The sequence below is a fragment of the Peromyscus californicus genome, unplaced genomic scaffold, assembly GCF_007827085.1.
Source record: "Peromyscus californicus insignis strain IS unplaced genomic scaffold, ASM782708v3 Scaffold_23__1_contigs__length_62951481, whole genome shotgun sequence".
NCBI lineage: Eukaryota > Metazoa > Chordata > Mammalia > Rodentia > Cricetidae > Peromyscus > Peromyscus californicus.
Genome location: NW_026294534.1, coordinates 12,812,199 through 12,830,741, shown reverse-complemented (window position 1 = coordinate 12,830,741; position 18,543 = coordinate 12,812,199).

The following is an 18,543-nucleotide window of genomic DNA, read 5'->3' as shown; positions in this document are numbered from 1 at the left end:
AAATGATAAGAGAAGAGTGGCAAAATTTTATCTGTGATCAATACACACTCTTCATTCCTCGTGGTTCCTCTTGTCCCATTATTCGCTAAAATTGTTGAGTAGATTGCTGTTACTCCAAGTTAGATAGTTGATGTCTCTTAGTCTCAAAGACATTTTAGGACCGTCTTTTGAATTAGCAAATGGTCATCAGATGTCTGTGCCCACCTCACACCCATGGGTGACATTTTTGCTGATCCCAATGGATAGTGCTATTGAAACTAAAGGTATAATTCAATATACCCCAGTCATTATTCCAGGACAGGTTTCTGAAGTATACAGGTTTCCCATAGCATTCCAAGTAATTCATGTTTATAAACGGGTCTTGATAAATGTTTTTTTCCTTAAGAGACGTGTCTGGGGATAGGGAGGTGGCTTGGTCAGTAAAGTGTTGCCTCCCACGTGTGAGGAGCTACAATCCTGTCATCGAGGCACTGCAAAGGAGGCAGAGGCAGGGGCATGACTGGAAGCTTATAGACAAGTTAACCTTGCCAAGATTCATCTCAGTGGAGAGTCTGTCTCAAAGAGAAGGTGGCAGGTACCTGATGACTGACACCTAAGGACTGATACTGTCCCTTGATCTCCAGATGCATAAGCCACAAATGAATACACTGGTGTGCACAGCTGTGCTCCCATCCCCCACAAAATAATGGTTTCTATTCTATTCCTAAATTTAATACAAATGCAATTTTTTTTTATTTCAGGATGGAAAGAAAGATTAGAGTTAATGTTCAAACCAATTAAAATCCTCATAGCATTGATGATTGAGAATTCAATGGCTTTTTAAAAAGTTCAACGTGATAAGGCCAATACTTTTGAAATCCAGAAGCCTGACAGCACATCATTTGAACATTTTCTGAGAACCTAGAATTAAGAAATCTACTGATAGGGAGATTAAAGTCTAATGAAAACTGTGTTTTCTGTTTTTTTTCTTTTTCTATGTCTGTGGCCTTAGGCCTGACTCATTGCCACTGATTTTAAATTTTCTACCAGACTACCTACTACAAAATCAGCTGGATTCTAATCAAGCCATTTGCTTGCACGTTGTCCATTCTTTCATTTATCATTTTCCTGCAGGTTTTGGTCGTTTGCTTGCTTTGTTCCACAATTATACCAGCTCTTGAACATAACAAGAGGTCCAAGGAAGAAAAATAAGGTCTCAGCACTCATGGATTTCACATATAAGAAATAAGACAACAAAATTTTATAAATACTAGGAGCTTTCCAAACTCCTAATGCCATCGCTAGCAGATATTCGGTAATAAATGAAGGGTGGATGATGGTTAATGTTACCTTTCCCTGGGAAATCTTGATGTTTGCATGTGTAAAATGTATCTGAAGGGGACAATTTCACAATATATGAATTTTGATGGCAAATGTGAAGGTATTGATGCTTGAGCTATTGTATCTTGAAAGTGGTCACATGAAGTCATTGTCACTCCGAGATAGTTTACTGATTAAGACCCGTTTCAGACTTCAAACACATGAGTTTCCTAAGAATGTGGCATTTGAACAGACTGTGTGTGTGGTGGTATGAACAAGAAATATCCCCCATAGGCTCATGGATTTGAACACTTAGTCCTCAGTGAGGGTATGGCTTGGAAAAGTTTTGGAAGCTTCAGGGGGCACAGCCTTGCCGGAGGAAGCACATCACTGTGCACAGGCTTCCAGGGTTTATAGTTTCACTCTACTCCCTGCCCACTTCCTGTATGCAGATAAAATGTAGTTAGCCATCTTCCTCTTTCTGCTACTACTTAGATATCATGCCTTCCCAGCCATTAATGACTCTCCTTCTGAGACGATCAGTCAGAATAAACTCTTTCTTCCTTGAGTTGTTTTTGGTCGTGGTATTTTGTCAGAGGCATGTAAAGTAACTAATCCCTGCTGTTTCTCTCCATGTGCCTCTGACTCCTCCCCTCTGTTGCTCTTCTCAGAGCTCACACTGTGCACCAGTGTTCTGTGTACTAACAAACATCAGGCTGACAACTTTCGCAACTTGATGAGGCAACACTTAATATTAACTATACCCAAACCCACATTAATACATGGAATTTGCAAATTAGTATCAACTATGATTTGCAAATTGAAGCTAATTAGAAAGTCCTAATACAGTGCCTCCTAAAAAGGCCAAAACACTTTGCATAGAAATAGCCAAATTAGAAGTCCCAATTTTCCAATTGCATTTTGGCAAGCAATTATCATTCCTCTGAACTGTCCTCAGGATTGAAGAGATAAACACACATTATGTTAGTGAGGACATAGTATTTACCACAGAAATTTCTCTTCTTAGGACAAAGGCTGAGTCTCCATCCATCATGAGGCTCATGTTTATCCAGTGACAGAATGTAATAACTTGAAGTTTTATAACAGATAATCCCTGAAAAGAAAGACTGATCTAGAGTAGAATATAGGAAATAGGAAAAGCACGATGATATATATGCCATTACTTTTTAAAAACATTAGTTTTGAGTAATTTGTGTGTGTGTGTGTTCACACAAATACATGCATGCACACATAGATGTTTGTACTGGTTCAAGAAAGGCCAAAAGAGGGCATCAGATCATTTGGTGCTGGAGAGACTGTCAATCCTGATCTCTCCATCCAACATGAGCACTGGGCACCTAACTCAGGTCCCCTACAAGACAAGCATGTGCTCTTAACTGCTGAACCATTATTCCAGCCTTTTACTGTTTATTTTTATTTTATTTTATTTTTATTTATTTAACATTTTTTTAAATTTTGCAATACAGTTCAGTTCTACATATCAGCCATGGATTCCCTTGTTCTCCCCCCTCCTGCTCCCCTCACCTTCCCCCCAGCCCACCCCCTATTCCCACTTCCTCCAGGGCAAAGCCTCCCCCGAGGACTGAGATCAACCTGGTAGACTCAGTCCAGGCAGGTCCAGTCCCCTCCTCCCAGGCCAAGCCAAGCGACCCTGCATAGGCCCCAGGTTTCAAACAGCCAACTCATGCAATGAGCACAGGATCCGGTCCCACTGCCTGGATGCCTCCCAAACAGATCAAGCCAATCAACTGTCTCACCCATTCAGAGGGTTACTGTTTATTTTTATTCTTTCTTCTTATGGAATTTTATGTGCTAACAAAGGAAAAAGAATCAATGACAAAATAAATTCATAACTACTGAAATTTTCTATTCAAAGCAAAGACTTTCAAGAATACAAGTAGAAGACTACGGCAATGGCTCATCAGTTAACAGCACTTGCAGGTCTCCAAAGGACCTAAGTTCAGTTCCCACCACTATACTGGGTGGCCCACAGCCACCTGTAGCTCCAGCTTCTAGGGATCTACTACCACGTTCTGACCTTTGTGGACACCTGCACTCACATGTCATACACTTGTACAGACACACAGAGCTGCACACATAAATAAAAATAAACGTTCAAAGACTATAATTAGGTACCTCAAGCAATGAGTAGAATTATACATCAGAAAATACTAAATATAACTAACTAGGTATCTCAAGCAATGAAGTAGAATTATTCATCAGAAAATACTAAATATGGGCTGGAGAGATGGCTCAGAGGTTAAGAGCACTGACTGTTCTTCCAGAGGTCCTGAGTTCAATTCCCGGCAACCACATGGTGGCTCACAACCACCTGTAATGAGATCTGGCGCTCGCGCCAGAACACTGTATATATAATAAATAAATCTTTAAAAAAAAAAAGAAAATACTAAATATAACTTACTACATAAGGACAATATGATTTTTTGGCATAATAAGGAGATATATGTTGAAAGATATATCATGAAATCCATTCCTGAATTCTCAGAAATCAAAAATAAAGGCAAAATGTTTTCAGAAATTAAAAGTGGCTTAGAAATTGAAGTCCACAGAAGCTTCTGTAAGAATATGTAAAAAACATACATGATTCAGAAAATTTAGACTGCTCTGATAGCCTCCAAAACAAATCAAGATTTTTTTATAAGATTAAGGACAGAGACAATATTTAGCCTAGAATCAGGAATTCCAGACAGTCATAAGGCTTAAGAATAAAATAAGGAACAAACAACTAGAACATATTTCAAAAATTTCAGGAGAAATTCCAATCACTGTCTAGTAGTTGGACTTTCTTGTTGGTCTTCAGCCCCCAAATAATGACACTAAAACTTATTATTACTTATGAAAGATAGGCATGCTCCCAACTAGCTCTTATAACTTAATTAACCAGCATATATTAATTTTGCCACATGGCTTTTTACCTTTCCTCTATAATGTATGTCTGACTTTCTCAGTATCTTGCTGGTATCTCCCACATAGCTCAGATTCTTCTCCAGTTCCTTCCTCTCCCCAGAAGTCCTGCCTATTCTCTCCTACCTAGCTATTGGCCATTCAGCTCTTTATTAAACCAATCACAGCAATACATCTTCACACAGTGTACCAACATCCCACAACACTGTACACAATTATTAATAACAACCTAAACTAAAACTGATGAATCTGGAAATACCTCCACAGAATCAGAATGGAGGAGTCAGAAAATAACTGACCAGTGGGGCAGATTTGGTCCATTCATGTTGAGAAGTAATTATTGGGGCAGGAGAGATGGTTAAGTGGTTAAGAGCACGTGTTGCTCTTACAGAGGACAAGAGTTCATGTCCCAGCACCCAAGTTGGGTAGCTCACAATAGCCTGTTATTCCAACTCTAGGGATCTAATGCCCTTTTCTGGACTCTGCGGGAAGCTGCACTAACAAATGCACAAACCTACACACTAATGCAAATGCACACATAATTTACAATAATAAAAATATATCCTTAAAAATAAATTATTATTAGAGTGAGCTACAGTCCAACATACACAGTGCTTTTGTGAAAACTGGAAATTAAGACATGGTTACAATTTTCAGAGGGAAAGGCAGCATGGAGGTACACAGAGAAAAGATAACCATGCCACAGGTGTGACACACTTGTATGGCCAAAGACATCCAAGGGATCCTAGGGTCAGATTAGTCAAGGAAAGAGAGTCTCCCTGGAGCTTTCAGAGGAACATGACTCTTGACTGTCACCTTGTACTACAATCCAACTTCCAGGAATGAGAGAGGAAGAATCTTTGTCACTTAGAAAACACACACACACACACACACACACACGTATTTTCCCATGGCAGATCTGGAAAAACACTCTTTTTCTTTTAAGTTGTGAATATTTTACAGTAACCCCATCATATATAATTATGTATACGCTTCAGCAATAGTAAAACCTCACTTTGAGGAGCACATCACTAAATCTCCTTGTGATGCCAATACAATCAGCACTAACCACTATATTTGCAATAATTAATAGTTGAGGGCAATGTGATAGTTCACCTTGTAAATAAAATAAAATACATTAATTGTTCCTATGTAAGGATATTATGCAGAATTAAGTAAGATCAGTCTTCTCTATGACAATAAATAGTGTATCTGTGTTTGTGTGTAAATTTTAATGAAGTTTTGTATGGGTGGAATCCATATTCTATAAATGTTTTGCTTATAAGATGCTACTGTTTTGACCAAATACAGTCAAATTCCTCAAACTTTTAAGCAGAGTTGTATCAAAGTTGTTAGAGATTTTAGTAGAATTCAACTGTGAAGTTTGCTTTTTTTTTAAGATTTTTTTAAGTGGAAAAAAGGTTGTTATTGGCTTGAGATTTTGAAATTTGGAAAAAAGACACAAAAACACGATTAATAGAAATTTTTGTATAGTTAAAAGTTGTGGCAAATAATCTACTGCAAATTTAGTGCAGAAACATAAATTTAACATGTAGACGCTCAACCTCTATTTAAAATCAGTCGTTATCACCAGAGTGAAGCTCAGTTCCAAAACCTCAGATTATCATCAAGAAGCAGGATATAATTAGACCACCTCCTAACACAGGAAGAGTTCCTGCCATCTGAACCATCCTTTAAAACCAGCGAAATACAAATGTGTTGCTTATGGAATGCACCTAAAAGTTTATTCCTGCAGAAAAAAATAAGGTTTGATCTCGTGGAGTTTTGGTCAAAGATTTCCCCAGGCTAATCTCTTCTTGATGTGATCTCTAGGGACATGGAATCCTGTGTGGGTGTGTACACACTCTTTTGAAGTTTTATAGATCAACCCATCACTTTCTGTAGAAGAAAAGGGACTTGGTAAGGATAGCTGTTGGTGTGGAACTGATGGTTAGAGAAGTCAGTGATAAAATTCAGCTATCCAGAATCTTCCAGTTATTAGAGTACCAGGCTTCCAAACTGGCATTTGACTTATGCATAGTCTATCTGAGACCCTGACTCCATAAGCAATGTTGCCATCTAGCTTGTCAGGGTTCTCATGAGAACACAAACATGTTGTCCTGGTACTAGGAATAAAATAAACTAAGGAATTTTTAATCTTTCAATATTGATGTAGTTCATTTTAGTACAGAAACTTTAGTAAAATGCAGTTTTGAAGGTGTTTCCCTGTGAGCTACCAAGTAAAGAAGATCATGGTCATTTACTATTTTGTATGAAATTTGATAAAGTTGACTGTAAAGAAACATCTAATGACCTGCTATTTAAGGGGCATCTATTCTCCCCATTTCTGAAACCATCATGCATAGATCTGGCATGTGGAGAGAATAGATATTTGTATGTTTGCAATGTGTGTTTTAGATCATTAGGATTGGATAATAAAAACTGGCATATTTGTAAATTTAAAAAATGCTGTCAATGGAATGTAACACACACACACACACACACACACACACACACACACACACACACACACACACACACCACACACCACACACCAAACAAGCAAATAAAAGCATGGGAAAGAAAAAACTTGGGCTAACTAGAGCTGGTGTTGACCCATCACTTATGGACTTACCATCTTCTGGCAAGACACAGCCATCAATGGTAGAAATCCAATACCAGAACAAAGATAATAATGAGGGTTCGAGTACTCAAAAACCTTTGTTCTTTTTACTTTATAAGTAACTAAATGGGTTTGGGCTCATCTTGAAATTTAATGTTCATTTAGAAGGATTTGGGGAGGCTTGTTGGAAGCAGTTTGAAGATATCCCCTTCATATCTATGTCTGGGAATTTCAGCCTTTGAGATGTAGATGGTTTGACAGTGGAAAGGGCAGTCATGGAAAACAGTGTGGTCTGGGGCTGTTGGAAGAATTGTGACTTCCTTCCCTTGTCACTAAATTTATATGTGCTTTTTTATTACACCATTTGGACTCAGTGTATGTTCTGAACATTGAATTAATGTCATTTTAAGACTTTAATGATAAAGATTGTAATTAATGTTCAGAATCACTCTTTGAAGTACATTCAACTCTAAACATTTCAAGGGCATAGTGGTAGATACAGTTCCTCTAATTTCAGATCCTGCCTTTTTACATTTTATAAACCACGAGCCTGTGAAAAAAGGAGGGAAGATATCCTGAACTCAAGCAGCACAATCCATTTTGTGATGGCTGTAGAAACATGACTGAATATTTGGATAAAAATGGTTGTGGGAACCCAGTGACTTGGCATCCATTGGAGTCACTACTTTCTTCCATGGGGGTTGTAAATCAGTTGATAGAGAGACCATTATTAGTGAAGTTCCTTTGAGTGTCGGCTGTAGGTTGAGATTATCAAGTACTAGAGACCACAGCTCTAGCTACCTTGATTTCTGTGGAGTCAGGAAACACAGCCCTGCGAAGGTGCTGGTACTGCAGAGTGTGTGGACTTTCTTCTTTAGGGTGGTTCTCTTTTGTCCTGGAACCTGGCACCATGAGTCCTTTTGCATCACGTGGTTGTGGGGCTCTGGAGAAAATAGGACATATCTTAAGGCATTTGAGTGACTCTGTCTGTCTCTGTCTGTCTGTCTCTATCTCTGTATCTGTCTCTCTGTGTCTCTGTTTTTCTTACTTTCTTCTTTTCTTCCCTCCCTCCTTTCCTCCCTCCCTCCTTCCCTCCCTCCCTCCCTCCCTCCCTCCCTATCCTCCTCTATCCCTCTCTCTCTGAAAAATGGTGATAACTGGATGGTATCCTATAAGGTTTCAGTATTAGAACGTAGTTTTTCTCTAAATATAGAAGAGAAAAGGCCAGTTTCTTCCATGTGTCTGTGTGAGTTAGATATTTGTGTCTGTCCCACTCCTGACAGCCCTTGTGAGAGCTTTGTTGGATCATTTCACCATAAATTATTCTGAAATCACTTAGACGTTTACACTTTCAAATAGCTCCTGCACTTATCTCTGGGACTCAGACACAAGGAGATCCCAGATCTGGGCAGACAGCTCTGATAATCCAGTCAAGGACTGAAACTTAATTCTCTCCCTTCCACTGGACAGCAAGCCCTGAAGTTGCCACGCTGGTGGGATGGTGGCAGGCCTCACCAAGGCACAATGTCTTACTGTTCACACTTGCCAATTGGGAAGTCACATATCTTAACACAGGACGTCAAGTGTATAGTGACTTCTGGGTTTTTGTGTTATTGTTTTTTAATCAGAATGTACACAACAAACATATACTACACTACCACATTTAGAAAGATTTCATTCAAGTTAGAGTCATATGGTGATTTTTCATTTACTTCAAAGACATGTTCATCCAGGAAAATCTAGTCCCAGTACATCCTCTCCAGAGACTTCACATACAATTTAAATTCTAGATACTATTTTTTTTCTTCAACATGCTAAAGAAAATCTCCATAGTAACTTCCACTGATGCTTTGAGTGATGTAAGATTCAGCCCCAATTTACTTACTTCAATGTATTCCAAACAGAAGTACACAGAAAACAAAAAGAACTATTTCACCATTAATACCATGAGCTTATGGTAACTTGATACCTACAGCATGCTCTGCACAATGCTTTCTGCAGAGTATATATCTTCAGAGCACACACACACACACACACACACACACACACACACACACACACATTCCTAAAAGGATTCCTATAGGAAAGGACCTTCAAAAGGGTACTTAATTAATTTGGAGTAGTAACCATGCTGCTTATTACTGGTTTGTGTTAAGGTTTTAATATTTAATGGACTTTATCTTTACATTATGGGAACTTGGATTCTCTTATGACATTCTGACCTCTTAAATGTGTCAGTTGTATTTGCAGTCTTTGTTGAACTCTGTGTGTGTTATTAAATGTTCTTATTGAATGTGACTCATCAGAGCAACTGTTTTTGTGGGATCATTCTTCATTGGTGCTCAGCAATGTCATATTCAAACTTCCAATGCACCTCCTCCAAGGTCTTGTTGAAGTGAGAGAAGGAAGCTATACAGCTGTAACATTCTCCAGTGCCTGGAGCTGAAACAAAAACCATCTTCGGGTGGTGCCAATTTGGCATTCCGTCTAAGGGGTGTATGAATGGGATTCTCAGAAGCCCTGTTTCCTGTTGTCATGGTGACTTAGCTAAACCTTCTTAGTCCAAGCAAAGGGGGAATGGATCAGAATTCTTTTCATCTTGCTGTTAATTCCCAAAGATGTTACAAAACCCTGGGGATGTTAGTAGTGATACTTTATATTTACTTATTATAATAAATTAATACTTATATATTGTAATAAATGTCACAAAACATAAATAAAAATCATTTGGATAGGACAGTAGTTCTTAACTCATGTTGTCAGATGGATGACTTAAACATTAAAATGCTGCTTAAAATTACTGATTGTAATTCAGTTACTTTGATTGTGTAACTGAGCCAGGAATATGCATCACCTAGAACTAATCATTCCAAAGCCTAATATGAAGATGTTTAATAAAATCTGATATTTCATCAAAGATGTCCTTTTAAAAATTCAAAAACAGTTAAGTCTCATTTTTATTTATATTTTCATTTAATAGCTTCAGTGAGTCATTTAGATTTTAGAATGTGGTTCAATCAGGGGAAAGTAACATTAGAATTTAATGACATGTGTTTGGATAATTGGTATTTTTAAAATAATTTAAAGTGAAAATTTTCAAGGAAAATTACAGATGATTGTAAACATTTTAAAATTCGGTTGCAGTATGATAGGTATATTGTATAAAATATTCATTCTAGAGTGTTCATTAGTATTTAATAAAAGTTAGATGAAGACACCAAATCACATGAGAAAATCTAAATTTCAAAATACTTCTGATGCATTGGAATGTATTTTCTTGATCAAATACTTTTCAAAATGAATTCCATATTATGGAAATGTATCCTTTTCACTTCATTTAAGAATTTTTGTTTTTGAAGCCTAGAATAAACGCTTTAGAAAAGCAAGGAAACACCACATGTAACGAACTCCATGGATCTAAATTATTTGTTCTAATAACAATTTATAGAAACCAGTGCAGTCTTTACATCACAGTGACAGATAGTTATATCAGACACCAAAAGAATGTTTTTCTTTCCATAACAAAAGAAAACTAAAACAAGATAGTTTTTATTTTATTTATTTAATTTTATTCTTTTTTGAGACAGTGTCTCACTGTATAGCCAAGACTAGCCACAGACTTCCTCCATAACCTATACTGGTCTCCAACTCATAATTTTGACTAGGATCACAATTATGGGCCAGCGTGAGCAGAACTCTATCATTGCTTTTGATTCAAGAAAGCAAGAGTTACTGCCTAATGATAACCTTTCTGTCAGTGAACAGATGAGCACTAAGGTAATAACACCTTGTGTATTCATGAGAGATGTGTGTGCATATGTGTGTTGTGCATGTGTACATTTTGTACAAAATTTGTTGTGAGTTTCAGTACGTATTAATTTATTTTGTTTCTTATCATTAAAAGTGATTTGGGGCCAACCAACACAATGACTTTGCAGATAAAGGGACTTGCCACCAAGCATTACAACTGAGTTCTATCCCTGGAACCCACATGATGGAAGAGAGAACCAGCTTCTGTAAGTTGTCCTCTGATTTCCACATGTGTGATGTACCACTGTAGCACATTTCCCCCACCATACCACATACACGCGCGCACGCGCACACACACACACACACACACACACACACACACACACACACACACACACACAAAGGCAGACACACATAAAGAGGCAGACACACACACAGGCAGATGTAGCTAGAGTTTTCCTGCCTGGCCCACAGTCAGGGCAAATCTCTCTCACCTGCCAGTCCCACAGCCGCTCAGACCCAAACAAGTAAACACAGAGACTTATATTGCTTACAAACTGTATGGCCGTGGCAGGCTTCTTGCTAACTGTTCTTACAGCTTAAATTAATCCATTTCCATTAATCTATACCTTGCCACATGGCTCATGGCTTACCGGCATCTTCACATGCTGTTTCTCATCATGGCGGCTGGCAGTGTCTCTCTGACTCAGCCTTCCACTTCCCAGCTTTATTCTCCTCCTTGTCCCGCCTACACTTCCTGCCTAGCCAATGGCCAATCAGTGTTTTATTTATTGACTAATCAGCAACACATTACCATACAGAACATCCCACAGCAGGCAGACACAGACATATACACACAGACAGACACAGCACAACCTTACAATCTTTGAATAGATGAGAAACAAAGAAGTTCCATGAATAGACTGACCCAAGCCTTACTTCCTTTCTCATCAACACAGCCATAATTTACTTTGTGCTTTTGATTTACCACTTACTAGATCAGCGGTTCTCAACCTTCCTAATGCTTGCTGCACTTTAATACAGTTCCACATGCTGTGGTGACCCCCAGCCATAACATTATTTTATTGCTCCTTCATAACTGTAATTTTACTACTGTTATGAATCATAATGTAATTATCTGTGTTTTCTGATGGTCTCGAATGACTCTTGTGAAAAGGTAGTTCAACACCCAAAGGGGTCATGAACCACAAGTTGAGAACCATTGTACTAGATTGTAACCATATAAAATAATTATGAACCTGTAATCTATTTGGAGATGCCTCAAAAGTTTTCATGAAATACGTTATGGGAGATCCTAGAATAGAGACTGCAGCATGTGCCACAGGTAACAAAGATGGAAGGAAGCATGTTCATTGGCTAAGGAAAAACACAAAAAGATCTTTGAATGAATTTATGATATTTGAACTCAGACCTTAGAAAACACCGGGCTTGTCCAAGGCACCTCCACACACATAGGTAAGTGTGATTGAGTGTGTGAGTGTGTATGAGAATGTGAGTGTGAATGTAAGTGTGTGTCTTACTTCGGGTTTTATTGCTGTGAAGAGACACCATGAACATAGCAAATCTTATAAAGGAAAACATTTAATTAGCACTGGCTTACAGGTCAGAGATTTAGTCCATTATCATCAGGGCAAAAAGCATGGTGACTTAGAGGCAGAAATGGTGCTGGAGAGGTATCTGAGAGTTCTATGTCTGGATCCATAGGTAGCAGGAAGAGAGTGAAACACACTAGGCCTAGCTTGAGCTTCTGAGACTTCAAAGCCCACCCCCAGTGACTCACTTCCTCCAACAATGCCACACTTCCTCCAACAAGGCCATAACAATCAATATTGTCACTCTCTATGAGCCTATGGGGCCATTTTCATTCAAACTACCACAACGTGTGTGTGTGTGTGTGTGTGTGTGTGTGTGTGTGTGTGTGTGTGTGTGTGTGTATAGCAGGCCCTGTCTAGAACAGAGGTAGTGTACAAGTACAATAGATTTATGGCTTACCAACACACTATGAATGTGTACATCAAATATTTAATGCATTGCTTAAGATCACTTAACTTAAAGCTTTTAATTTTCTGACATGTCAGGGTTGGGAAAATATACTGGCTGTCAAGATTGATTTAGAAGTCTGAGTATCATGGCTTATGGTCCTTGGACATTCTTGGAGTTTCCCATGAACACAGGATGTAAAGAAGTTTGTAGATCATATTTCCTTCATCTCTTGCAGAATATTTCTTGAAGATAAATTTTTTAAAATGTCAGAGAACTAGTGTTTTTAAATATTATACACCATTTGGCCTCATTAAGAAGAGTAGTTATTTGCATGTTTTATTACAACTTTGTTCCTGGTATCCTTACAAGATATCATGCAACCTATTGTATAGAGATCTGAAAGAAAGAGTGTACTAAGACATATGATCACGTGCTCTTTGGGAGCTTATACACAGAAGATTCGTAGATTCTGGTGGAGCTACAATCTGCCAATTGTAAGAATGGTCTGTTGTGTACCCTAGTTATTTAATAGCACACCCATTGCTTATATAATAATGTGTGTTTGAACTTATTTGTATGAAATACATAGATATGTTTACATTTTTGTGAATGACATAGTTACATGCCTCAGCCAAATGCATGTCTCCACCATGGCAGTGGAGAATATTGGAACAGTCATTGTCTATCAGTCTTGTTTTTGGTATAGAAGATAAAATTGTTATAGGTATCTTCACGAATCTTGTGGGCATGCTTTATCAAGAGAATTGAGTAAATCTGTGGGAGCTGGGTTGTGAGATCTTATGATCAGAGTGCAATGTTCTGACAGATGCCAGCCTGACTTCCACTGTGGATTTTTCATTTTGCATTCCTATAGTGAATGGGAATTCCTGTGCTCCACATTCTGGTAATCACAAGGTGTGGTCAAGTACTAGATCCTGGGGAATTCTAACAAATGTGGCAAGGTATTCCATTGCTTTAATTTGCAACCTCCTGATAGCAGAATGCTGACCACTGTATCATGTGGTGATCTGCTGATGACATGTCTCTTTAGAACTTTTACTCATTTACCATTAGGTTATTTGTTCAAATGCTTTAAAAGTTCCTTGCATATTTATATGCTATTTAAATACAGCTTTAAAAAACTATTTTATATCAGCCTATGTCTTCTTTTTCATCCCATAAACCTGCCATACCTTATAGCCTACTTTTGTAGAGCCAATGCTTCTCCCTAGACTAGATGACAGCCAGGCAGTAGAAAACTACAGTTTTAGTAGCATAACTCAGCTCAATTTTAACTTTATTTCCCCGACAAACTGGTCCACATCTTGCCTTGGCACGCCTGTCTCCTTTTGCAGTAAATGAATGGTTTGGGCTGTGAAACCCTAACGGAGTTTGCCCACTGAAGACATTGACACTGTAGGAAACCTTTCAAGATGCGTTTAGCCTTGAGAAACAACTTAGAAAAAACATCAATTCTTTTCTAGTATAAACTTTTGGGTGTATTCCAGATTCTAATTTGTCTTTTACTTTCTTTAAATATTGCTTCAGAGAAAAGGGATACTGCCTGCATTTTAGGGGTTTGCCTAATTAAATCGGACTTCTTGATTATAACCTGAAGTTTGGGAACTGAACGTCACTTTATAGAAAAACTGAATTTAACCAGAGAGTGTCTGTACACCTTATCATTCAATGAATTTATGTGCATGTTTCCCAAAACTTCCTAGTGGTCTTTTCACTTTATTAATATATAATTTTGGTTTGAAGTTGGATTTGTTAGACACCATAACTACTATTTGTCACATTTGTTTGGAACCTCTCACACTTTTAGTCTGTACATCTTTGTTATCCTGAGTTTTCTTGCAGACAACAGACAGCTGGATCTTATTTCTTAATCTATTCAGCCAGTCTCCATCTTTTAATTCGAAAGTTAGAATCAATTGCATTTATATTTAAGGTGATTGTTGAGTGGCACAATTTAATTTCTCTCTTCATCTTAGTGATTTACTGTTTATTGAGTTAATAATGTTTGATTTCTCCACCCCTAGTTCTCATTTGGTCATTGATTTTTCTAGTGAGACTTCTGGTTTCTTAAGCTTTTGTGATTATGTCTACCTTCCTCCTTTCTTTTTCTGTAAAACATTAGTGTCTTCTGCGGTGCTGGCTTAGTGACTGTGAACTAATTTAGTTTGTGACTGTCATGAAAGATCTCTGTTTTTACTCTGACTTTGAAGAACTTTTATGAATACAGTAATATTAATTGGAGCTCTTTACTTTCAAGGCTGGAGACAGGCATTCTGTGCTCTCCTGGCCTCCAGGGCTCCTGCTGAGAAGTCTGATAGTGATGCTTTTGGAGTGACTTTCATTCACCATGTTCACCATTCCAGAGTTCTCACCCTCATTTCTCCCTACTATGGCTCCAGGGACTTCTCTTCCAGGTATTATCTTAGTTGTAGCTATCAGGATCTCTTTCTCTCTCTCTCTCTCTCTCTCTCTCTCTCTCTCTCTCTCTCTCTCTCTCCCTCCCTCCCTCCCTCTTAAGAGTTTAGGGTAGTGGTTTTCCCTACAACTTTAATTGAATAATAAGTCTAAGGTTCCTGTTTTTCCAACTTTGTCACCAACAATGGTAATGACCGCCAAGGCTGGACATATCCAAGCACAAACTGATATTCCTTGCCCAGATTTACCTTTTGAGGGAATTTTTAAAAAGTTACAATGTGTTCAATGACAACCATCCATAAATTGGAGATAATAAACAAATTCAGAAACTCATGGATGATATGCCTCATCCAAAGTTTTTTTAGCTTTCTTCACATCAATTATGGGTAGACAATAAAGGAATATTAATATACAATTGATCAATTGATATAGTTCTGACTTGATTCTGGTATTTTATTTCCTGTAGTTTGGCCATTAACCATTGCTAGGTTATGGTGCATTTACTCTTTTTTTTCCTGATTCGTTGACCCAAGATTTTTAAATACACTGAGTCTGGGTTGCTTTTCAGATACACATAGTCTTAGTTACATAACTCAGTGTTCTATTGCTATGAAGAGGCACCATCACCATGGCAACTCTTATAGAGGAAATAATTTAATTAGAGATGGCTTACAGTTTTAGAGGCTTAGTCCGTTATTGTCATAGTGAGAAGCATGGCAGCACACAGGCAGACATGGTGCTGGAGAGGAGCTGAGAGTTCTATATCTGGATCCACAGGCAGCAGGAAGAGACAGTGAGCCACTGGGTCTGGCTTGGGCTTTTGAAACTTCAAAGCCTATCCCCAGTGACACACTTCTTTCAGCAAGGCCACAACTATTCCAACAAGGTCACACCACCTAATGCCATTCTCTAAGCATTCAAATATATGAGCCAATGGGGGCCATTTCTATTTAAACCATCACAGTGTAATCAAATATTCTGATGAAAGCAACTTAAAAATGAAAGAGTTTATTTTGGGTTAAAGTTTGAAGGTCTGGTACATCATGTTGAGGATATCAAAGTAGCAGAAGCAGAAGCAGCTGGTGACATCACATCCACCATCAGAAAGGAAAGAACAATAAATGCCTATCCTCAACTACCTTTCTCCTTTGTATAACACCATGGGTCTCAGTCCAGTGAGTGGTGCCACTCACAGTGAGTGCGTGTTTTCAAGATAACTCCTCATAGACATACCTAGAGTCTTATCTCCTTGTGATTCTAGATTTCATCAAGTTTATAATGATAACTGAGTTTAACCATAACATACCTGAAAATCTGCTTATTGGATAGATGATATAGCTCTGTGGGTAAAAGATGCTTGCCAGGCAAGCCAAAAGACCTGAATACTTCCCCAGAACCCTTGTAAATATGGAAGTAGCTTAGATAATATAATAATATAGTTGTCCGCTGACACAACTCTCTTTCTCACTCACCATCTCCCTCTTGCTTTCTCCCTGTCTCTGTCTCTCTAAAACACATAAAAACAATAGGCCTATTGGTGGAAGTATTAAGGCAACTCTACATAGTGAAAAGGGGAGGTTTATTTTGTGGAGTAATTTACAAGTAAAGGGATAGGCTACAGGGTCCAGGAAAGGTGTAGTACAGTCCAGTGGTGTTCTCTGGAGAACTCTGCTCAGTCTACCTCTAGCGTCCAAGATACAGGAACCAAGCGCACCAGCACATCCGGATCTCAGGTCTTAAGGGCTCCTGTCTCAGCCCTGCCTAGTAGGCGTGACAGTTACCGCAATGGGGGTAGTACTTCCAGGGCAAAGATAGAACAGCTATCCACTACATAGACCAAACTTTTAAAAGTTATCAATCTCTTAGTATCTAAAAACTCAAGTTTACCTAATACCCTGCATTTTATCTGTCAGCATCACTGGGATCATTTCAGAGATGTTGATTAACCCACTTCAGAGCTACTGAAATAGACCCTGTATTCTAATGAGAATGTGACTAGTTGGGTCAAGAAGTCCTTCTCTACTGGTCCAGTTTCCCTCTAGCAGAAGATCCTGGTGGAACATCCATGAGACCACTTGTTGCTTTATGTCAGGATAGCCATGGGAAGTGGGGTGTTCTCGAAAGAAGCTATACTTCTAGATACTATGAACTTTTTCACTTATCTAATTAAACCATCATAGGGTTGCCCTAATGTCATGTTATCAAAACGATTTCCAAATTAAATGTAGTTTGTGCCATTGAAAGATATTGCAGTGTAACAACAGAAGATTGTTAAGGCATTTATTATTTAAATACCATTTTCTGTAATAAAAAACACTTTTCTTTTTCTCTATTCTTTCTTTTTAGAAAATTACACAAATGAATTTGTGGCCAAAGCCACTATGGGAGTTAAATCTCAAAGCATTTAGAAATATATGGAAATAAAATTTTCATATCCCATTGGTCTTTTTCCTCATGGCCATGTGCAATTAATTGCTTTCATTAATTACCTCAGCTATTTCACCTCAGTGTTTCCACAGTAAATGTTTTCTTATAAATTAAATAGCCTCTACTTTTCTGGAGACAAGTATAAAAATATCCCCAGAGCCACAAAATGAATTTACACACACACACACACACACACACACAGAGAGAGAGAGAGAGAGAGAGAGAGAAGAGAGAGAGAGAGAGAGAGAGAGAGAGAGAGAGAGAGAGAGAGAGTAGATTCCTTCAGATCTGACCACCTTATATTGGTAACTAATTAGGAGCCCAACTCTGGGAGAAGCTTATTCTCCATCTCTCATTCATTAGTTGTCTAGTTTTTTGTGTGTGTGTGGAGTGGAGCCTCCTGAGATTTCCCCCTTCCACATTCACATGTCTATTGTCATTGTCATGGTTAAGGACTTCTTTAGGCAGATACATTGTTGAGGTGGCATCCATGCAGTTTCCCTGTCACTTCTATAAGAGACAATCTCATGGTAGACCTCTTAGTCCTCTGACTCTTACAATCTTTTCACACCTTTGTCCACAATGTTTCTCAAGCCTTCCATTCAGGAGATGAGTTATAGATCTATCTGTTGGGACTGAGCTTCCCACAATCAGTTGATCTTTGCATTATAACTAGCTGTGGTTTTCTCTAATGGTCTTCTTTGCAGCACAGAGAAGTTTCTTTGATGCAAGGAGAGAGCTACACTTACCGGTGGTTCTAAGGTTAAGTTTTAGAATACAATTAGAAATTACATTAATTTAGTAAAGTAGCAGTAGTCAGTTCTTTTCCAAGATCTTTGACTTCACTAGCCCTGGGTAGTTTACTGTTTCCAGTACCAGGCATGATTTCCCTTCTGTTGAGTAGGCCTTAAGTCCAATTAAAAAGCTGTTGATTAATGCCTAGATATGAGTGCCACTGTTTCACCTTTAGGGATATCTTGACATGCTGGTAATTTTTGTGGTTCATAGATGTCATGGGTAGTGCTACTGGGTGCTTCTATCTTGTGGCCTCTTACAGA